At 42.6% G+C, this 10,592-nt stretch overlaps 1 pseudogene; it reads right to left on the bottom strand.

Moving 5' to 3' along the window:
• LOC138173106 (zinc finger protein 850-like) overlaps positions 1-10,592 on the bottom strand; it is a 784,878-nt pseudogene that overhangs the window by 35,071 nt on the left and 739,215 nt on the right.

The following is a 10,592-nucleotide window of genomic DNA, read 5'->3' on the forward strand; positions in this document are numbered from 1 at the left end:
GAGGGGAAGAATTGAATTTGGCTTGGTGGGGGAATGAAATACACACCAAATAGGGTATCTCACCCTACAGAAGAGTAGGAGAGAAGGGGATGAGAGGGAGGATGATGGAAGGGAGGGCAGGCTGGGGGGGGGAGGGAAGTTGGAAGCACCCACTTTTGAAAAGGGACTGGATCAAAGTAGAGAATAGAACAAGTGGGAGGTGGGATAGGAAGGAGGGAAATATAGTCAGTCTTTTACAATATATCTACTATGCTATTGTTCTGTATTAGGTACACATGTACAACCTATACTGAACTGCTTATCTTCCCAGTAAGGGTGGGTGACAAGGGAGGAAGGGAAAGAATCTGGAATTCAAAGTTTTAAAATAAAATGTTTAAAATTATATATACTATTTTACATGTAACTGGGAAAGAAGATATACAGGCAGTGGGGCATGGAGATCCACCATGTCCTACTGGAAAAGTCAAAAGAAGTATGGGAAAAGATATGGGAGAGAGCAGATTGGAGGAAGGGATATCCTGTGTGACTGCTATTTTGGGGTGGTGGGTAGGGGAAAAATGGGGAGAAAATTTTTAACACAAAATCTGGTGGAAATTAAGGATGTAAATGAGAAGTTAATAAAGTATTTGAAAAAAAGAGGCCAATTAATAATCCCATGATGGGCTCTAAGTGTTCAAGTGAAAAGAAGCATCAATCAATGTGGCAAACTTCATCATCAATATAAGGAAATTGCCAGAGTCGTCCCCAAACTTGAGCAACCATGAGGCTGATCAGTCAACAGTCATCAACTCTGCGCAAGAGCATCTAAAAGCAACAAGATTATGGCTCCAGGAAGGCTCAGGTGATGGTTAGATTTTTGTAGCAATGAAGTATTTTAAAATTAAGGCATGTACATTGATATTTTAGACACAATAGTATTGTATACTTAACAGACAAAAGAGTAGTGTAAACTGAACCTTTACACTCACTGGGAAAGAAACAAAAATTCATTTGACTTGTTTTATTGCTCTCTTAATTTAGTTGTGTGCTCTGAAATAAAACCTGCAATATCTCTGACGTATGTTTTTATCATTCTTATTTTGATTTGGACTCTTTCCTCCCTAATTCTCCTCTTTTTTTCTTAAACCATTATTAGCCTCATTCCTTGAGTTCCAATAAATCCTATAGAACAAAATTTCTTTCCCTTCCCAAACACCCTCTTTTCTGTGAATCAGCTAAGACCAATGTTCCCAATCTGTTGCTTCTTCTCAAACCATCATCATGTTTTTATGCCAGATTGGGAGCTGCTTGACAACAAGGACGGACTTGTCCCTTCCAAAAGCTGAGTCGAGTGCCTACAAACTAGAGTTGCTTAATCCATGCATCCTGAGTGACTGCCTGGGCCCAGGGCTGACACCAGACACCAGCCTCTACCACAATCCCACTACTCTAGTCTCTCAGGTGACAAATGCATGTTCTGGCCCCAGCTCTGCTTCTGGCTCTTGCACTATAAACCCTATAAGGAGCGACCTTTGTCAGGTTCAAATCCTGGTGGGACCCGACCAGACCCAGAGAGAAGATCACAGAGCCTTCTTTCCAGCTCCTGAAGCATCACATGCTATGGGACACCGGGGAGTTTTTACTTCCCATTTCTCCAAATTAAGAGTACCTGTCACCTCAAAGAATCTGGACAATGATTTTCCTAGAAAGAGCCAAAGATGGAGCCTCAGACAACAGGGGAGAGGCACAGATTCATGATTTTTGTAAAGCCCACTCTTGCATTTATTCTAAGTAAGGCAGCAACCTTTGCTACTCCTGAGATGCTGCTGAATGGAGAGAGGGAAAACCATAAAGCCAGGCTGTCTGGGTGCACCGCACATTGGGGCTGTATAATCCCACTGTAGCAGGGCTATCCTTTGATACCTCCCTAACTGTCTCCCTTGGGGCAACTAGGAAGCAGAGTGGATAGAGAAAAGCTCAGGAAGACTTGAGTTCAAATCCAGCCTCAGACCCTCACTGCCTGTGTCATCCTCAGTAAGTCACTTAGATTTCTTGGCCTCAGTTTCCTCATCTGCAAAATGATGCAGAAAAGTTAAAGGAAAACCACTGCAGTATCTTGCCAAAAAACCCCAGCCGGGATCATGAAGAGGCAGAAGTGACTGAAATGACTGAACAACAGTACGACTGCCTCCCCGGCAAAAGGATCACATGTAAATCCTCCCTGGGCTGTTAATCACCTGCCTCTTCACCATCTGCCCTCCTCCTCCTCTTCTCATTTTCTTTCATCTTATTTTCCCCCCAAACATGCTGTACTTCAGGGGTGCAGGCCTCCTTCTGTCCGGTGACCAGGACACTCCACCTCCCAACTCTGGGGACGCTCTGTGCCAGCCCCATGCCTAGAATGCTTGTGCTGGCTTCCCTGAAGCCCCAGCCAGAGCCCACCTTCCACAATACGCCTTTCTAGTCCTCCTTAGTCTTAGGGCCTGCCCTCTCACAGTGAGCTCCACTTTGTGCAGTTGTAGCAGCAAGCACCCCAAGCGTCCTCAGGGTGGCTGCTCACACAGGTTCTTGGATCTGCTTTGATAAAGGAAAGCAATTCAAAATGGGTTAACAAGCTTACTTTAATCAGTCAAACAGGTATCGTTTACCTTGTTCAGGGGAAAAGGTAAGCACCCCGAACTTCAAAGCATACAGGCAGAATTATCAAGACAGAAACAGATCAAGTAGACAGATTTCCAAACTGTCCAACCATTACATCCATACCCAGTCAACATCTGGGTTTTTCAAAGCCGGGGGGACTCTGGACAATGGCTTTTCAGAATACAGATCAAATCACTAATCTTCTGGACCCACTGGCCAATCAGGAAGTATCTACTGAAAAACAAGCCTCCCACCCCAGGCTCCAGGTGCACTTCAGCCTAGGGGCAGGGAAGATCTTTAAATTTGCATTTCCATTACAGCAGTCTAAAACAGGTTTCCACACTGTTGTCAATGTGTTGTCTGTTCCTTGTTTCTCCTAATATCCTTGGTGCTTATCAGAAGATCTGGCACCGAGCAGGCCCTAATAAATTCTCACTCACTTGAAGAAGGTCTAAGAAAGAGCCCAGATTGGAAAGCCTTATCCCCTTTTGCTCTTTCAGGAGAGTTCCTGCCTCAAAATTCCAAACAATAACTTTAAATGGGATCACAGATTTATCACTGGAAGGGCATTGAAAGGCCATGGTGTCCAGATCCCCAATTTTACACATGGGGAAACTGAGGTTCATTGGTTCCATGACTTATTCAGGATTCCACTTCTAAAAAGTACCTCAAAAATATTTCCAAGTCAGGTCTTCTTGCGCCTAAATATAGCACTTGCTTCAGCCCCACACCTGGAAGCCTCTTGTCATCACAGCTTTCATAGACCTGTTTTCCCCTGACTCACCTGGATGCCAGCTCCTCAGGTCTTCTTGCTCCAGCAGCCATGGGGCTTCCCTTTGCTCCAAATGAGAGATCAGATCTTTCCTGGGAACTGACAGCCCTGGGAATGGGGAATCAGGGATAAGGATGGAGAAATCTTGTCATTGAGGTGTCTTTAGGGAAAAGAGTGTGCACGTAAAGCTACTCCATTTTGGGAGTCACTTGATCTTGTTAGCACAGATATAGCTAATTCTCCCATTAAGGCTTCTAAAGGCAATAACCCAAACTTGGATGGGCCAGATCAGCCTTGAGCTCCTGATAATCAGACCCTGCTGAATCAGCTTCAGCCCTCTCACCTCCCCTGCTCCTCCCTCCCTCACCTATAAAAACCTTGGAATTATACAATGTGCCTTTGCCCCTTCTAGTGAGGTTCTCCTGCTGGGGATCTCAGTGACCCTCACATAGTCCAAATTCTGATTCGGGGCCATTCTGTTATTCCTGTCATTGACAGGGGTTAGCAAGCAAGGAATACAGGATCATGCACAGAAATCCTGAAGCAAGATTTCCATACCATTTATTTTGGGAGCTTTGGGGAGAGATGGGGAGCAGATCATGGAGACAAAATGGAATTTGAAAAATTGGACATGGTACACCTTCTTCATCCTTCTTCATAGGATGAGGGACTCATTGCATAGTTTCCATTATCTAGAAATGAGAGGCAGCTGGTAGCGCAATGGTGAGAGCCCTGGGCCAAAGGCAGGAATACCAGGATTCAAATCCAGACTCAGACAGTTACTAGCTGTGTGCTCCTGAACAACTCAGTTAACTTCTGTTTCCTTCAGTTTTCTCAAATATCAAATGGGGATAATAATATCACCTAGTGACATCATATTGTAAAGAAAACACTTAGCACAAGAGCTGATATACAGCAGTTGAATAGAAATGCTCATTCCCTTCCTTCCTTTCCCACCATCCGGGCGGGAATTTGGGGAAATGTAAAGGAAGGAGGACAAATGTGCCCTACCACCTATAGCTGGCAGCTACAAAACGAGGCTTCTCACAAAGAAAAATGTCCTAAATACGTAGCCAATCCCAAAGAGGAAGGGGTGCAGCAAAAACTGCCTCACCAGTTGTCAGAAAAAATTCATATCCAGGGACAGACTGGACTACATCATGTGAGAAGACTTCCACACGTGAGATACTTCCACTCTGATCTCATCTGGGATTTCAAGCTACCAAGAATTGGCAAGAGACAGCTTCAGGGGCAATCAGGCAACCTCCTGGTTCTCTTCACACAAGGTACTGAGCTTTTATAGGAAAATGTGGCAGCAGGAGGACCCTGTCTCTGGGACACAGGAGACCAGCACTTTTCCCTTTCTAGTAACTGATAAATGCTCAAAACCAGCACACTCAGGAATGAAGATATTGCCTCTGATACCACATTTAGAGGGAACAGAGGAAGTGTCCTTACCCACGTAGAGCAGGTTCCGGGCATTCTCCAGCATGACCTCCTTGTACAAGTCCTTCTGAGGAGGGTCCAAGAGGCCCCACTCCTCTGGGGTGAAGTCCACAGCCACATCCTTGAATGTCACCAACTCCTACATCACCAAATGTCACAACATTTAGACTTAAAGGAGACTCCACAATTCTTGTAGTCTAACCCTCCTCAAGCGAGAGGAGAAAGCTGAAGCACAGAAAGGGGATTTGCTCAGGGCTTGTACCTTTCATGAATGTCAGAGTCAACACTTGAAACCATGGTCAATAAGAGGCCAATGGAATGTTCAGGAAAGCATTTGGCAGGGTGAGCTGGAATAAAGTTTAAAAGGTCTTACTATGGGATGTGCCTCCCTGTGGAGTGTGTGTGAAAGGATGCATTGGGAGTGTGAGGGGGGAGGATCTGGGGAGGAGAAAGAGAGAAGATGATGGGAATTCCTTCCTTCTCAGATTCTGTGGGGAGTTTGTGAGAAGATCACAGGCACAGGGTATTCTGGGAAGGGACAGGAATATATGTGTGATTATAGAAAAGAGAGGAAAGAGAAAGAAAAGATCTACTTGATTTCCTGAGAAGCTGAAACCAAGTCTTCTCTAGACCTAACACAGAAAGGGTGCATAAGACACATTAATTACCCTCAGGATTGAACTCAGGCACTTTTCATACAAGTGAAACAGAATTAGCTGTTGTCACTTTGATGGCTTGAGTTTACCCCGGTGTGATATGTCAGGGCCAAACATCTCATGCTTTTGCTTTATGATGACTTTCATCCTGCAATAGCATATATTTTTTTATTATAATATTCAGTTTCATGGCTGGTCATTTTCATTGCTCTTTGTGCTCAAAGAGAACCAAATGACATCCCTATTTCAGGGTCAAGGTGTGTCTGACCAGGGATTATCAGACTAAGGGGGCCCAAAAGGCCCTGCCAGAGGTCGGGTACAAAAAGTGCGTGTGAACGTCTGGGGCAGAGATGACTCTCAATATGCACATCTTGCCATTCTTTTGAGTTACTGCAATTCTGCTTTGCTCACATGGCACAGCACATTCTGTGAGGTGGGCACGCCATGTGAGGTCATCCTTTGACAGTGTCTCCCATGTGTCACCACTGATTATAGAGTTCTTCAGAGAGACTTTGGAAATTTCCTTTAATTGCTTCTTCTAACTACCATGTGAGAGCCTTCCTTGCATGCTTTCTCCATGAATTAGTGTTTATATGCAAACATCATTTCGACATCTGAACACCATGGTCAGCCCAATGGAAGTTGTACTCTACCAGTAAGAGAAGGAAAAGGGAGGAAATTATCTCACATAAAAGAGGCAGAGAAGAGCAGTTACACTGAGGGGGAAGATGGGGGAGATGGTAAGGGAGGGCTTCATCCTTATTCTTATCCAAATTGATTCAAAAAGGGAATACATTACATGCTCAGTTGGGCGTAGAAATTTATCTCATCCTATACAGAAATTAAAAATTAAAGGTAAGGGGCTGGAGCAGATACATACAGGCAACAAATGGTATGGCATCTAAGTTTGAAAGGAAAACTTAAATGAATTATAGAAGGAAATAGACAATAAATGATAATAGTGGGGGGACCTCAACTTTCCCCTCTCAGAAGTAGATTAATCTAACTAAAAAATCAGAAAGACATTAAGGACATTAATAAATTTTAGAAAACTTTGATCATTGGGCCTTTGGAAAACTGAATAAATTATTTTTCTGAGGAGTACGTGGCATTCATACAAAAATTGCCCTTGGAATAGAGCATAAAACACTCACCATCCAATGCAGATAAACAGAAATATAAAATGAAGTTCATTCAGATCATAATACAATAAAAATTACATTTAATGGAGGGCAGTGAAAAGACTGATGAAAAATAACACTACTGGAAAGAATAAATGCATCAAAGAACAAATAAAAGAAATAGTAATTCCTTTAAGGTAATGAAATCAATGAGACACCATAGCAACACTGATGAGATGAAGTGGATGCAGTCTTTGGGGGAAAATTTATATATCCTAACACTTACCTCAATCAAAGAGAGAAAGGCTTGCTCAATAAGTTGGACATGCTTCTAAAAAAAATAAGAAAAATAAATTAAAAGCTCCCAATTAAACACCAAAATTTAATTTTTCATAACCAAATAAGAGATTAATAACATTAAAAGCAAGAAAACCATTGAACTAATAAATAAAAGTAGCAGCTGGATTTATGAAAAAGGCCAACAAAAAAGATGAATCATTGGTTCAGGAGATTTTTTTTTTGCCTTTTTGGAGGGCAATTGGGGTTAAGTAACTTGCCCAAGGTTACACGTCTAGTTTTTTTGTGTGGGTGTTAAATGTCTGAGGCCGGAACCAAACTCAGGTCCTCCTGACTCCTGGGCCAGTGCTTTACTCACTGCGCCACCTATCTGCCCTGGTTCAGGAGATTTTTAAAAAAGAAAACAAAATTCCTGGCATCAAAAGTGAAAGGAATGAAAAAAAATTAAAAGAATTATTAGGATCTAATTTGCCCAAATATATGTCAAGAAATCTGACAGTCAATCTGAAATGGATGAATATTTACACAAATAGAAATTGCCTAGATTAGCAGAAGAAGAAACAGAATATTTAAATTACCCAATCTCAGAAAAATGTAAACTAACAAGCCATCAATGGACTCCCTAAGTAAAAATCTCTAGGATTAAAAGAAGCAGGACCTCCAAGTGGCTCCGGCTTCCACCTTCCCCAATCAATATAAAAAGGGGACTCTGAAGAAACTTTGGGGCTTCAGAACCCACAAAATGACACAGAGAAACTAATCTCCCACTGAGGACAGCCCGGCAGGAATCGGCCAGCACAGCACTCTGGGAGCCAAGCCCAGCCCCACACCAAGGCTTTAGGCCCAGGGTGGGCCTGACCAGCTGCCCGGCAGTAGGGACTCCAGAGCAGCAGGAGCTGTGGCCATTTCCAGATTTATCAATACAAAGATGCAAAAGACAAAGGGAGAGGTCAGTGCAGTCTGGACTTTGGGACCCAGTAAGTGGGAATGAGTTGGCTTTTGCCCCTGCGGCGAGAAGCCGCTGACTCCTGGCACAGCCAGCCAGTGCCATGTGGCAGCTTCAGTTCCTGGCCTGCAGAATATAGGGGGACCAAGCAACCAGTCTGAGGGGTAATTGCTCTTGCTTTAACCTACTTCGATATGAATTGCAGTCTAGGGTGGAGGTCCTGGGGTCTGTGTCCAGCTTGCCAGAGTGTGTAGAGACCTCAGAGAGGGCACCCATCTTATAGCTCCAGCAGCTGAGAAAACCCCAGCATTTGGGACAAAAGCTCCCATCTGGTAGCAGAGTCCTACTGTGGCAAAAAGCCCAAGGGTCAAGTGACTGAGGGGCGACATGACCAGGCACAGGAAACAAAGCAAACAGAAGATTCCAACATTAGACTCCTATTTTGGAGACAAAAAGGAGCAAAGCATGGAACAGGAGGAAGACAGTAAAGTCAGAACTCCTGCACCAAAAGCTTCAAAGGAAAATACGAGCTGGTTACAGGCCACAGAGGACCATAAGAAGCAGATAAGAGAAGTGGAGGAAAAATTGGGAAGGGAAATGAGAACGATGCAAGAAAATTACAAAATGAGAGTCAACAGCCTGACTGAGGAAAATCACACCTTAAAAAACAGACTAACTCAAATGGCAAAAGAGGCTCAAAAAGGCAATGAGGAGAAGAATGCCTTAAAAAGCCGAATTTGCCAGATGGAAAAAGAATCTCAAAAGCTCACTGAGGAGAATCATTGCTTCAGAATTAGATTGGAGCAAATGGAAGCTAATGGCTTTATGAGAAATCAAGATACTATCAAACAGATCCAAACAAATGAAAGAATAGAAGGCAATGTGAAATATCTCATGGGAAAAACCACTGACTTGGAAAATAGATCCAGGAGAGATAATTGAAAAATTATTGGACTACCTGAAAGCCAAGATCAAAGTAAGAACATAGGAATCATCCTCCAAGAAGTTCTCAAAGAAAACTGCCCTAATGTTTTAGAACCACAGGGCAAAAGAGAGGTTGAAAGAATCCACCAATCACCTCCTCAAAAAGATCCCCCCCCAAAAAACTCCTAGGAATATTATAGCCAAGTTCCAGAATTCCCAGATTAAGGAGAGAATATTACAAGCTGCAGGAAGAAACAATCTGAATATTGTGGAAACACAATCAGGATAACCCAGGATCTGGCAGTTTCTACACTGAGGGATCAAAGGCCTTGGAATATGATATTTCAGAGGTCAAAGGAGCTGGGATTAAAACCAAGAATCACCTCCCAGCAAAACTGAGTATCATGTTTCAGGGGAAAATATGGTCATTCAGTGGAATAGAGGACTTTTAAGCTTTCTTGATGAAAAAAACAGAGTTGAATGGAAAATTTGACATTCAGATACAAGAAGCAAGAGAAGCATGAGAAGGTAAACAGGGAAAAGAAATCATAAGGAACTTATCAAAGTTGAACTATTAACATTCCTACATTCAAACAATAATTGTAACTGATGAAGCTTTTCTCAGTGTGAAAATAGTTCAAGAGAATAGATACATATATATATATATATGTATATATATTATGTACACACACATATATGTCTATATATGAGGGTATATGGGCATATGAATTCATATATGAATTTGTGAATATATGTTTACAGATATACATAGATAGAGGGCACAGGACCAATTTAATGGGAAGGGATGATACTTAAAAGGTGAAATTAAGAGGTGAGAGAGGAATATAATGATAGCAGAGGGGAGAGACAGAATGGGGTAAACTATCTCATATAGAAGAGGCAAGGGAAAATGGTTACAATGGAGGTGAAGAATAGGAAGGCAAAAGGGAATGGGTCAACCTTTTTCTCATTGAATTTGGCTTAGGGAGGGAATGAAATACACACTAAATAGGGTACCTCACCCTATAGGAGAGTAGGGGAGAAGGGGATGAGTGGGCGGGATGCTGGAAGGGAGGGCAGGGTGGGGGGGAGGGAATTTGGAAGCACCCACTTTTGAAAAGGGACTGGATCAAAGTAGAGAATAGAATAAGTGGGAGGTGGGACAGGAGGGAGGGAGATATAGTCAGTCTTTTACAATATATCTACTATGTTACTGTTTTGCAGTAGCTACACATGTACAAGCTATACTGAACTGCTTATCTTCCCAGTAAGGGTGGGTGACAAGGGAGGAAGGGACTGAATCTGGAATTCAAAGTTTTAAAATCAAGTGTTTAAATATATATATATATATATATATATATACACACATGCTATTATTAATACTATTTTACATGCAATTGGGAAATAAGATATACAGGCACTGGGGCATAGAGATACACCATTCCTTACTGGAAAAGTCGAAAGTTGTATGGGAGAAGATATGGGAGAGAACAGATTGGAGGAGGGGATATCCTGTGGGACTGCTATTGTAGAGCGGTGGGTAGGGGAAAATCGGGGAGAAAATTTGTAACTCAAAATCTGGCAGAACTGAATGATGTAAACAGAAGTTAATAAAGCATTTGAAAAAGGAAAAAAAAAACTCTAGGATTAGATAGATTCCAAGATATTTTCCCCAAACAGGTAAAAAATAAATCAATTTCAGTGTGGCTGGGTGGCGCAGTGAATAGAGCACGGGCCCTGGAATCAGGAGGACCTGGGTTCAAATCTGGCCTCAGACACTTCACACTTACTAGCCCTGTGAATTTGGGCAC

Source organism: Petaurus breviceps, unplaced genomic scaffold, assembly GCF_028583685.1.
Source record: "Petaurus breviceps papuanus isolate PSGF00001 unplaced genomic scaffold, PetGlider_PUasm1.0 563, whole genome shotgun sequence".
Classification (NCBI taxonomy): Eukaryota; Metazoa; Chordata; class Mammalia; order Diprotodontia; family Petauridae; genus Petaurus; species Petaurus breviceps.